Here is a 13,164-nt window from a genome sequence, read left to right as displayed (position 1 = left end):
AAGCTCTGTTCTAGCCTAAATCAACCATTTGTTGAAATTCTCTCTATCCCAAAGCATAAAAAGGAGTCAGGGCAAGTTAGCCCCTCTTCCAAAAAAAAGGGCTGCACAATTCATCCATCTCACTATATCAGGAAAGGTCATTCATTCCTAATCTTCCTAACTCTGGACTTCTTCATTGCTCCTTGGTTCTAAAATCCACATCTTTTAACTTAGGGGAATTGTAAAGGTCTGAAACTCTTGTGTCAATGCACTGGGGTGGGACAATCAAGCACTTGAGGCTAATTACCTATAGGACAATACTCTTTAAGATTATGCTTGGAAAATGGCTCTTCCCACTATCCTGTGCTGGCCCAATCGTTTGGTGTATACAGAGAATTGTGGGAAGGACTAGGAGGTGCAGTGAGCCAGGGTCACTTCTGCAAGAGAGATGAGGCTATGAGGTCACAGAGATCCTACACATCTACTCTCTTCACTTTTACTGTTAAAGACCAAGAATAAAGACTTTTTGCTTATCCTAACTCCTGCTGATTCTAAGGTATCCAGGGTGCTAACATGGTCACCACATTTGGTACTCAACACAGGTCCAAGGACCCTAATTTCACTGAAGAAGTCCCCAGGGACCAGGAAATAGGGTGAGTATTTTAATAAACAAACAGGGAAATTACTTTGGTAAGGGCTAAACTAGTAACCTTTTCTAGCTGAAATGGGGCAGATGTTAGGAAAAGATTCTCCCCCAGCGCCAGCCCCATCCCAAAGGGGTGCTATAGAAAGCATGCTTAAGATGATCAAGACACAAGGCTTAATTATAACTTGGTTGCAGATCAATAGACTCTTGGGTACATTAGAATGCACATCCCCTTGGTTCTTAAAGGAAGAAGAAGATATAGAGGCAGATAATTGGAAACTAGTAGGAGAACAACTTTGTGAATACTACAATGATAAAGGTCCTAATTCAATTTCCAAGGAAACATTCTATATATACAACATAATACAATTGGCCTTAAAGAATCCTGCAAGTTATAGAAAAAAGAAAAATTTTAAGAACAGCCAGATGAGGAAGTGTGAGGAAAAAGAGGAAGACAATTATCTCCAGAGGGCATGTGGAGTTAAATGAGGATGAAGAGCATGGTGAAGGGCATGGGGATTCTCTCTCTGACCAGGCAGCTTCAACCCCACCTAAAGGAAAACTGGTTCTTGACACGCCCCCATCAACTCACCTTCTGGGATGGAGGGAGGAGTAGTGGGAGGAGCAGGAATGCCACCAGCACCTCCCCACCAGCAATCACCTCCTCCTATGAGTAGATTGAACAAGGCAGTACTTAAAGCCACAGAAAAAGGGCAGGATTTAGCTGATTTGAAAATAGGAATGTTTCCTGTGATTCAACAGTTTAACTCTTCAAGTCAAGAAAGTAAAAGATATACTCATTTTGATCTAGAAATCCTCAAGGACCTGAAAAAGGCTTTCTCTCTTTATGGGGCTACATCAACTTATGTTAAAAAGTTATTGCAGAATTTGGCTTATGAAGTCTTAACCCCTAGGGACTGGAAAGCTATAGCAGGGACATGCTTAGAACTTGGATAAAACTTGTGGCTTTCTGAATATAGTGAGCTCTGTAGGATACAAGCCCAACAAAATAGTCAAAGTGGAGTTGATACTCCAATCACCTATGACCAACTAACAAGTGTAGGTTCTTATGCAGAAAGTACTGATTAATTACCTTTTAGCAGCATTTGAGCAAATTGCTTCTGCTGCTATCAAAGCATGGGCTTCTCTCCCCAATAAAAACGACAAGGGCGAGACCTTCACAAAAATTGTACAAGGACCATATGAACCCTTTGCTGATTTTGTGGAACGTTTGCAGACAGCTATCATATGGACTAAAGGTGAAAATACAGTAACAGACACTTTAGTAAGGCCACTTGCTAAAGAAAATGCCAATGAGGTTTATAGAAGAATTATACTAGGACTACACAAGGATGCTGCTTTAGAGGACATCATAAGACGCTGTGCCACAGTGGGCACAAATACCTTTTATAACCAGGTTATGATGCAGACTTCCCAAGATCCTAATGTGGGAAGGCAGGGTCCCTTTGGCAAGGAACTTCCAGAGAGACTCATCACTGCTTTCAATGTGGTAAAGTAGGGCATCTGAAAGCTCAATGTTGGCGGAGACAGAGTAAGAAAACAGTGTGGGAGAACAAGACTCAATACCCCATGCCCAAAACGCAACAGAGGCCCAGCCCCAAGGCCCCAGGCAAAAAACACTTGGGGCATGATGGCAGCCAATATTACACCCAGAGATTGCCTAGAAGTCCAGTACCCAGACATGACCAATCATCCAGGAAGCCATCTGATGGGAGAAAAGGATTACAGAATCAATTAGTCAGGAAGCAACATGATGGGAGAAAGGGACTACAATTAGGGAGGATAGAGTTGTATGCAGCTGGGATAACTGAGATACCCCCTGGAGAGGTGAAATCTATTCCTCTCCAGCCTATGGATCCCTTACCTCCACAGTAGGCTTCACCATTTCACCTCCTGAGAGTACTTACAAAACACTGTTCATCCATACACTAATGTAGAAAACTGGAGAATGTGTATATAATATCCCAGTCACTAACACAGGTAGACAATGTGTGACTTAATAACCAGGGGAAGTAGTAGCATCAGGTTTATTGATACAGACGCCTAATAAGCAACCTGGTGATAGTCACCCAGATTCTGACTCCAAGCAGCAAAATCCAGGAATATACTAGACAGCAGCTGTGACAGCTGACCGACCTATGCTCACTATCTGTATAAATGGCATACTATTAGAAGGACTGGTGGACACAGGTGCAGATCGCACAGTCATTAGAGGTGCCAACTGGCCCAGTCACTGGCCAGAGATTAAGGCATACACGTACATGTCTGACATAGGAGGATCAATAGCAGCTAAAAATAGTGCTATCCCTTTAAGATAAACTTTTGAAGGTGAAATAGGAGTTTTTACTCCTTTTATAGTTGAAAAAATCCCTATCAATCTGTGGGGAAGAGACATTTTATAACAATTAGGATTACAAATGAGTACTTCTTTTTTTTAGGCAGGGCTGCTGTTGAAGGCCTCCACCACTTTCACCTGTTCCTATCCAATAGAAAACTGATACACCAGTGTGGATAAAATAGTGGCCCTTAGGTAGCGATAAAATTCAGGCCTTACTAGACATAGTACAGGAACAACTTAATCAAGGACACTTACAACCTTCTCTAAGTCCTTGGAATTCCCCAGTATTTGTTGTAAGAAAGAAATCTGGAAAATGGAGGATGTTGACTGATTTAAGAAAGGTAAGTGAACAGATGGAAACTATGGGAACTCTTCAGTCTGGACTTCCATCTCCTACTCACTTGCCTAGAGAATGGCCTCTGTGGGTTATAGATATTAAGGATAGTTTCTATTCTATCCCTCTAGATAAGGAAGATATGAAAAGGTTTGCCTTTTCAGTGCCCAGAGTTAATTTAACTGAGTCTTATAGAAGATATGAATGGATAGTTTTGCCACAGGGAATGAAAAACAGCCCTACTATGTGCCAAATGTATGTTGCTGCTGCTCCTACTCCAGTAAGAAAAGAATTTCCAAAAGTAATGTTATTACATTACATGGATGATATATTGGGATGTGCACCTGAGGAACAAATGTTAGAAGCATGTCTATAAAAGACCACGGAAACACTAAGGAATTAAAAATTGTACAGAGCTCCAGAAAAAATTCAAAGACATGCTCCTTTTCAATACTTAGGATATGAAGTATACCCTAAGGTGCTTACAATACAAAAACTATCCTTAAGAACAGAGAAGCTAAACACCTTAAATGACTTTCAGAAATTGATAGGAGATATCCAATGAATGCGTCCTGTGTAAGGCTTGACTACCTAACAATTGCAACCATTATATGACATTTTAAGGGGAGACAGTGCTTTAAACTCACCACGCCAGCTTACAAAAGAAGCTCAAGAAACTTTGAGAGAAGTTGAACTGGCTTTATCCAATGTGGTTGAAAGAGTCATTCAAAAACCCTTGGAAATATCAGTTTTTGCTACACAAGAGGCACCCCACAGCAGTCCTTCATCAAGGAGACAGTGTGAACCTCCCAGCACAACCAGAACAAGCCTTACTCCTTACCCACTGCTTGTGGCTAGAATTTTATTAAAGGCCATTAAGCGAGCAGTACAATTATCTGGGATAAGACCTGACAAGATATAACCTTTTATACTAATGCACAAGTTAATGTATACTGAGAAACCATCCCAGAGTGGCAAATTGTATTAGCCATGGCTCCAAATTTTACACACAGGTCTCCATTAAAGATAACCAACTATTACATAATTAGCAATGGATTCTTAAAGAAAAGGTTTCTAAAGTTCCTCTTAAAGGACCAATTATCTTTACAGATGCATCCAAACATAATATTTGTCCTGTATACTCTTGTGACAACTATAAAGAGAGTAGTCAGAACTCCTTTTCAATCCACTCAGCAGAATGAATTGTATGCAATCATTCTAGCTCTTACTTATTATCCAGGAGACATAAATATAATATCTGATTCAGCCTATTCAGTAGGTGTGGTACAAAGAATTGCCACAGCCCAAATAAAATTTGTAGCCTCTAATATATATCAGCTCTTTAAGGAACTTCAAGAGCAAATGAGAAAGCATCCAGGTAAGATTTATATTTTGCACGTCCACTCTCATAGTGGACTTCCAGGTCCTATTTTTGATGGTAATTCAAAGGCAGATAGCCTTCTAACCATGTTGGCCAATACTCCTTTATTTCAATAAGCCCAAGAATCTCATTTTAAATATCATCAGGCTGCTCAAGTTTACAATTTGGAATAACAATAGAGGAAGCTAGGGGCATAGTAAAAGTCTGTACAGCTTGCCTTCCTTTCCATGTTCCTACACTCCCTCCAGGGAAGAACTCTCGTGGTTTGAGACCTAATGAAATTTGGCAAATGGATGTGACATATTATAAATCTTTTGGTCATCTGTCTTTTATCCACGTTGTGGTAGACACTTTTTCAGGATTCACTTTTGCAATGCCAGCAGCAAAAGGGACAGCCTGAGTGGTCACTGAATTCCTTATACAAGCATTTGCAATCATGGGTGTGCCACAAGAAATATAAACAGACAATGGATCTGCATATGCTTCTAAACATTTTGTACACTTTTGTGAACAGCATAAGATTTTACACACTACTAGCATACCTTTTAATCCTCAACAACAGGCAATAGTAGAGAGGAGAAACAGAGACATTAAGATGTTCCTCCAAAAACAAAAGAAAGAGGGAGTCACAGATAACCCTAGAGAACTTCTATATCTAGCTCTTTATACTATTAACTTCTTGGCTTTTGACAAAGATGCACTGGCTCCAGAAGACAGGTTTTATAACCCACCAGAAGAGCAGTGTCTAGTGCAAACAGCTCCACTGTTTTTAGATAATCACCAGGTGATGTGGAGAGACCCAGAAAGTAGTCAATAAAAGGGACCAGACACATTAACTGCCTGGGGGAGAGGGTTTGCTTGTATCTCTACAGATAGAGAAGGAATCAGATGGATGCCAATGAGCCGTATTTGCCTTGTCCCTTGAAGAGAGATGGAGCAAACCCTTGATATGAAGGAGAAGACCCAAGAAACATCAAGTGGTTCCATTGTTGACTGTGCCCGCCACTAAAAGTGCCTGACAGTTTGACTCATGGAAATAAAAAATTGTTGGGCTTCATAATCCTCAGGAATCATTGGGATCCCTGAGACATGATAAGATTGTTGTTGAACTTCAAAACCCTCAGAAATCATTGGATTTTCTCAGTTATGATAAGATTGTTGTTGGACTTCAAAACCCTCAGGAATCATGGGATTTTCTGAGAAATGATAAGATTGTTGTTGGACTTCAAAACCCTCAGGAATCATGGGATTCTCTGAGACATGATAAGAGTGTTGTTGGACTTCAAAACCCTCAGGAATCATGAGATTTTCTGAGAAATGATAAAACTGTTGCAGGACTTCAAAAATTTGCAGGAATCATTGGATTTCCTAACACATCAAAAGACTGTTGCAGGACTTCAAAAACTTGCAGGGATCATTGTATTCCCTGACTGTGAAGCAACAGACAATAGATTGGTTTTGGAGTATCTCTTGGCTGCTGAAGAAAGTGTATGTGTGACTGTTGTTTACATACCCTCCTTCTAGGGCTTCTGGAAATCTTTTACAACACTATGTTGATTTATATTGTTTGTTATATCATTACTTGCATCTATAATTCATGTTTGTTGCACTACATTGAGCCTACCCTAGCTGTGGGGAGAGTCATCACTAATAGCCTGTTCGTTATTGCTATGTGCTTATGTAATACCTCCCATGCTGATGGGTTTGTGCATACCTGTTTCTAATAAGACCCTTCAGCCCAGAAACCCGTTAGCAATCCCCACTTCCTTTTGTTGTTTTTCATCTTCCTTTCTGAAAAGTTGGGGAGGGTGTGATCACCTCCTTTTGGGGGTTCTCACCTCCCTGAGAAGTTAGAGATAGTGAGACCACCTGTGTTCTAAAACAAAAGAAAGCGAGAGATGTAAGGGGCTGAAACTCTTGAGTCAATGCATTGGGGGTGACAATTGAGCACTTGAGGCTAATTACCCATTGGACAATGCTCTATAAAAATATGCTTGGAAAATGCCCTTCCCACTATCCTATGCTGGCCAATTGTTTGATGTATACAGAGAATTGTGGGAGAGACTAGGAGGTGCAAGTGAGACTAGCCAAGATTACTTCTGTGAGAGAAATGAAGAGGTGAGGTCGCAGAGATCCTATGTGTCCACTCTCTCCACTTCTACTGCTAAAGACCAAGAATAAAGCCTTTTGCTTATCCTGACTCCTGCTGATTCTAAGGTACCCAGGGTACTAAAGCGGTCGCCATAGGGAATTAGAACTTAGCTGGGTGTGACAGACAAGGGTAGGAAGCTTCCTTGTTTTAACTTATTTGTTCCTAATTTGATGCTAAGTTCAGTTGTTCCTAGCTGCTGATGTGGTTCAAGTGTACCAATTCCCTCTAAATGTTGGCACCAGGGAACAAAGCCCCATCATTCCACCCTTGTTATGGCGCTGGAAATCAGGTCTGCTGGATTTAGTGATCTTTCCAGTATATCATACCTGCCTCCAAAATAAGAAATTTAACACTTATTTGCATGGCATTTTAAAAATTACTAAACAGCTTCCTTGTCACAACAACCTGTAAAGTATGTAGTACAAATAGAATTATAACCATTTTATATGTAAGGAAACAAACTAGGAAGTAATGTTGTCACATAGTTCTTTTATCTTTTTTTTTAAATAAGCTCAGGATGTAGGAGAGAGAAAGGTTAGATATAGAGAGCTGAGACTCCCCTGCACAGAGATAAAATTGAACCAGAAATCTGTTCATTTCACCACTGATATCTACAATTCATTTAAATATTTATAACTCTGTGAGGAAGGAAGGACAGATGTCAGTATTTCTGAGCCCCACTTTTCTCTGTAAAATGGGGATAAAATTAACCCTACATAAATCCCATGAATTATCTGATTATCTGATGAAATAGAAGCTCAAGAGCAGAATCTACTCTGTACATTTGTTTTACTATCACCTTGCACAATATCTAACTCTTGGTAACATTTTGTTGTTGTCCAGTCGTTTTTCAGTCATATCTGACTCTTTGGGGTTTTGGAGGGCAAAAATACTAAAGTAGTTTTCCATTTCCTTCTGCAGCTCATTTTACAGATGAGGAAACTGAGGCAAACAGGATTAAGTGACTTACCCAGGTGACTCAGCTAGTAAGTGTCTGAGTGGATTTCCTCGGGAAAATGAATCTTGCTGACTGCAACACTCTACTTAGCTGCCCAAGAAATGCAAATTAAAGTAGCTCTGAGGTCCCACTTCACACCTGTCAAGTTGAGGAAGATGACAAAAAAAAAAAAAAAAAAGTTACAATTGTTGGAGGACCTTCCAAAGATGAACTGCTGGTGGAGTTCTGAATTGATCCCACCATTTTTGAAAAGCCCTTTGGAACCATCCCCCAAAAGTCACTAAACTCACTTTGACCCAGGGATTTCACAATTAGGCCTATCCCCCAAAGAGATCAAAAAGGAAAAAAAAAGCATTTGTACAAAAATATTTCAGCAGCTATTTTTGTTTTAGTTAAGAAGTAAAAACCAAGGAGCAACCATCAAATTAGTCCATTATTATGAATGTAATATACTATTATTGTGCTATAAGAAATCATGTAAGGCAAGGTTTAGCAAGGGTGAATGTTGAAAACTATCTTTGCATGTACTTCAAAAATAAAAAGCCATTATTTTAAAAAAATTTAAAGAAGAGGAGAATTTGCCAAATAAATGAAAAAAGAGAAAGAAAAAATCATGAAAGAGATGGTTTCAGAGGAACCTTAGGACATTTGCATGAACTTAAAACAGAGCAAAACCAGCAGAATCCAGAAAAAAACATCCCTAGCAATAACACTTTAAAACAAATAACTTAAAAGAACTCTTATTTAAATCAATGACCAACCACAGTCCTAAAGGACCATTGATAAAGCATGCTACCCAACTCCTGAGCCCAAGGACAGAATGAAACATACATTTTGGAACATGGAAAATGTGTGAATTTATGCTGCTCAACTCTGCTTATTTGTTATAGATATTGTGCTTTCCTGTGTTACCTTGAGGACAGGGAGGAAGGTTATGTGTAAAGAGAAAGAAGTTAGCAATAGTATTCCACTCCAAAAAGAAACAAAAGAAATCTTTGAAATGTATTTAAAATTTCACAGGAAAGAGCAGAAATGAAATTGAAAGAAACAAAAAATCAGAACCTCTTTGAAAGTAGCCTTGAATTTATATACATTTAAAAAAGTGAACAACATAAAATAGACTCATAGTTTCATATATAATCTACTTTTTACTTTCAATATGGAAATGCTGTCTTTGTTTTTTGGTGTTCATTAAATTAAGAACAAAAAAATAGAAAAAAAAGTGGTATGTTTCATTTAGAACTTTTAAAACAGTAAGGATCTCAAAGATAATCTAATCTAATCTCCTCATTTTAAAGAAAAGGGAAACTGAGGCCCAGAGAGGGGCACTGATTTGACCAAGCCCATAAACCCAATCAGGGGCAGAGCCAACACTGCAAAGCAAAACTCTTATCTTTGAGGCTACTACTCTACCCACTCCCTCCCTGTGCTTTTAGATTATTTTTAAAATGTGGGAAATTAAACCTAAAGGGGGAAATGATTTTCATTAAAGATAGTAGAGATGATTGAAAACAAGCCTTGTAAACCCAAACCCATCCTGTGGCCTCTTGTTAGAAATTTAGAACAGAATGCCCAAATAATTCAATTACAAAGATGAGACATGATTGATGTGGTAGAAAAGAGATTGAATTCAGAGTTAAGAGATCTGGATTCAAGTCTTGGCACTTGACCAAGTAAGTCAGTTCACTTACATACCTCATAGGTATAGAAAGATATAGACAATGAGTCTATCACCCAACACCCTCTGGCCCTTTGCCCACCCCTATAGTAAAGGCTTCAGATAAACTCTAGCCTTGGTTGCCCACTACTCCAAAGGAGTTGGGAACCTCTGCCTTCCAAATGCTGGTGAGTGGCCCAGGCACTTCTGAACAGAGTTCCAGAATTCCCCTCTTGGGCCCAGCCCCAAAGCCGTTTACCCGTATAAAATTAACAGGACAGACATAAAATCAACAGAGGTTTCCAGATTTACAGTATCCCAAGGGCAGTCCTCAGACAGGTCCAGGGCAGCTCTGCCCCTCACAATGCAGCCTCCATGTATCTGGAGCTTTCCTCTCCAGGCCTGACCCTAAAAGGAACAATAACAGGAAGCCATACCGGGTGGGAAGCTGAGCTGGAAAAGTCAGAGACAGGAGGAAAGCTGCACACACCCAGTGGCCCACTCGGGACAGGGACGTCCAAGCTGCTGTGTGTTCTCCCCTGTGCCTTTTTCCTAGTCTGGACAGAGACAAAGGACCCAGGATTACTCAGCCCCATTTCCGGGGCCAAAGCTAAGGTAAGAGACAGCTACTCCCTGAGGGGAAAAACAACTTTCTTGATTTTCTGTATCCTGATTGGGGGGAAAGAGAGGATGGAAATTGGTTTTAGGAGATTTAGGCTAGTAGGGAAAGTGAAATGTATAAACATAACATGTATGCCTATTTGGGAAGCATGGAATGGGAGATAGAGGTCTATCTTTGGAAGTAAGGGAAGAGATGAATCTAACTGCTGTCCCATGACTATATTGACCAACTATAGATTGACCATATTGACTGTGTGTCACAGACAAGTAAAATGCCTTTTTAGTGCCTCCAGACTCTTTCAATCATTGTAAAGGGACTTCTGTGTCAAGAATTCCCAAAATAGATAAAATCAAAGATCTGAAACAGATATATATGTGTGTGTGTAGAAGTATATATATAGTAAAAGTTTATACAGCCATGTATATAGTCTTTGAAACCTTGACTTTTCTAGTATGATCCCCCAATGCTTGTTTCTTTTGAAGAATTTTATAAGTTCAGAAAAGGACCATAAGAGGGGTACATTGGAGGAAAAAGCCCTAGATTTGAAGTTAGAAAATCTAGATTCTCAATTTAGCTCTGTTCCTTGTTCTATGTGTGTCCTTGAATAACTCATTTAGACTCCATGAAAATCAGTTTCCTCCTCTGTAAAATAGAGGGCTTGGACTAAGTAACGACTGAGGTCCTTTTTTAGATCTATTCCTTGTTGTATGTATGTCCTTGAATAATTCATTTAGACTCTCTGAAACTCAGTTTGTTCCTCTGTAAAATAGAGGGTTTGGACTAAGTAACCACTGAGGTCTTTTCTAGCTATAAATTTATGTTTCCATGACCTTTAAAGAAAAGAAGATCTGGGCTAAAAGGGAACCTTAGAGCAGGGAAGGCTTTCAGAAATCATCTTGTCCACATCTCATATTTTATATGAGGTTACCCAAAAAACAGAAAACTCAAACCCAAGACTGATGCCCAGCCCAATTTCCTTATCATGCCATTGGACTGCTTCCAAGAAGTAGTATCCTGTTTCTTTGTCTCTTCCATCCTAGGGTATTTTGAATGTCTCTCCTCACCCCATTACCCCTGCTCCTGCCCTGTCCAGTTTATCCATTTATAGCTTAGTGACTTAATTAAAAGGATAAAGTAAAGGAATCCAAGGCAAGACAGAAAACCACTACCTCTGAGCCATCTTAAAAACAATCTCTTCCAAATTTTCTCCAGCCTCTGCCCATTTTCTAAGTCATAAGGCTTAGTTATAACACTGGGGGCTAAGTCCTCTCTTTGGGATTTTCTACATACCTGAAGTTTAAAAGATCCAGGCCAGCATAGTGAGAGATGCTTTGGGGAGTCAAGACAAGAGATAAGATATTTTCTTAATAAAAAGCCCCAGACCAATCACCTGCAATGCAGGCTAGCCCCAGGACTATGCCCAGCCTGCCCTAGATATTAAGGACCACTCTTGCCCATTGCCTGCCTTCCTGGATCTTCCACAGAAGATTTGGGCTCCAAATGACCCAAAATCTGGTCTCATAGTGAAACCTTCTTATCCATCCCCTCCATCCCCTCTCCTCAGGTCCTGCCTTTCACCAAATTCAATGGAAAGGAAGCATTATGTAGTGACATCCTCCTATATGCCAGATACTGAAGGATCTGAATTAAAATCCCAACCCTACCACCAACTCACTGTAAGACCATGGCAAAGTTATTTCACCTTGGTCCTCAGTTTCTTTATCTGCAAACTAAAAGGAAGAGTTGGCTAAATGTTGTCACAATTCCTTCCAACTCTACCAGTCTATAACTTTATGACACAAAATTAAAAAACTCAAAACCATTTCTGTGGGAGCAATGGAAACACTCGAGTATGAATTATTGCAGTTCTCACCACTTTGGGCATTTTTCTATAGCCTGTATTTTGTGTGTGTGTGTGTGTGTGTGTATGTGTGTGTGTGTGTGTGTGTGTGTGTGTGTGTGTTTAAAGGGTAAAGGAAGATACAAAATTAGGGAAAATATAAAAGTTCTCTGGGTAGCTCTTTGCCATTTAAGGGAAGGAAAAGCCCTTGGGAAACATTGGTGGCCAAGAATCAGAAGCCCTGAGTTTTGATCCCAGCCCTTTCAGGGTTACTGAATGACCTTGGCCAAATTATTTATTCTTTCTAAGCTTCAGTTTGCCCATCTCTCGTCCAAGAGGGGACAATATGATATAGACAAAGATCACTGACTCTGAATTTAGAGGATATTTGTTTAAGCCCCATCTCTGACTTTTATTACCTGTGTCACTGCTCTGGACCTCAGTCTTCCTCATCTGAGCAATCTTTGAGTGGATTGCACTAGATGGATTCCAAAGTCCCTATAACTCCAGATCCCTGATTTCTGAGATTCCCTTTATCATTGTCCAAGCATCTGATGATGTAGATGAATCAAACCCAGTTAGAAAGCTAATGTTATCCTAGGGTCAACATGTACACACAGTAAGGTGGGGAAGGGTAAATTGTAGGGCATAGGTGAAAAGACCATTCCACCCCTACTTCCCACCCACAAAAGTGATATTTCTCACCTGCCTACTAAGGTTAGGGGATATAGAGAAAGAGCCCACCCTGAAGTAAGAAAAAGCAGGGTTCAAATCTAGTCACAGACATTTCCCAGCTGTGTGACCCCAAGGAAGTCACTTCATCTGTTTGTTTCAGTAAGGTTGTTGTGAGAATCAAATCAGAGAATTAATATAAAGGGCTTAGCATAGTGTCTGGCACATAGTAAGTGCTATATAAATATTAGTAATTTATTATTAGCCATTACATAGAGATTCTCTCTATTAGAACCATAGAGGAATGAAGTAGTATAAAAAATATTAGCTATATTGTGAAGAAGCCTGAGTATTGTTATTCATTAGCTAGGTGACTATCATTGTTTTCAGGATCTCAATTTCTTCATCTATGGAAATGGGAACAAAATTCAAAACCACTACCTCCCAAGATTGTTGTGAGGAAAGTACTCTGTAGGTTATAGAGCTCTAAGTAAGCTATCATGACCATCACCTTCCTAAGCACCTCTTTTCAAAAAGTACAATATTTTAGTTTTAGTTTTAACA

General features: G+C 39.7%; 1 protein-coding gene across 4 annotated transcripts in view; it reads left to right on the top strand.

The window, feature by feature from the left end:
- The first annotated feature begins 6,786 nt into the window (after positions 1-6,786).
- Positions 6,787-13,164, top strand: part of CDH5 (cadherin 5) — a 51,326-nt gene continuing 44,948 nt past the window's right edge. Inside the window, exons 1-3 of one of the 4 annotated variants that reach the window (XM_074286553.1) lie at positions 6,787-6,916; positions 7,773-7,837; positions 9,867-10,081. The gene's annotated coding sequence lies outside the window, so the exon portion shown is untranslated. Of the gene's footprint in view, positions 6,917-7,772; positions 7,838-9,024; positions 10,082-13,164 lie in introns of those variants that run through there. The other 3 variants (XM_074286555.1, XM_074286557.1, XM_074286554.1) reach the window with 3 other exon arrangements.

The sequence above is a fragment of the Sminthopsis crassicaudata genome, chromosome 2 (genome assembly GCF_048593235.1).
Source record: "Sminthopsis crassicaudata isolate SCR6 chromosome 2, ASM4859323v1, whole genome shotgun sequence".
In the NCBI taxonomy this organism is placed as follows: domain Eukaryota; kingdom Metazoa; phylum Chordata; class Mammalia; order Dasyuromorphia; family Dasyuridae; genus Sminthopsis; species Sminthopsis crassicaudata.
Note: the sequence above shows the minus strand (reverse complement) of the source record. Positions and strands in the feature narration are given on the sequence as shown.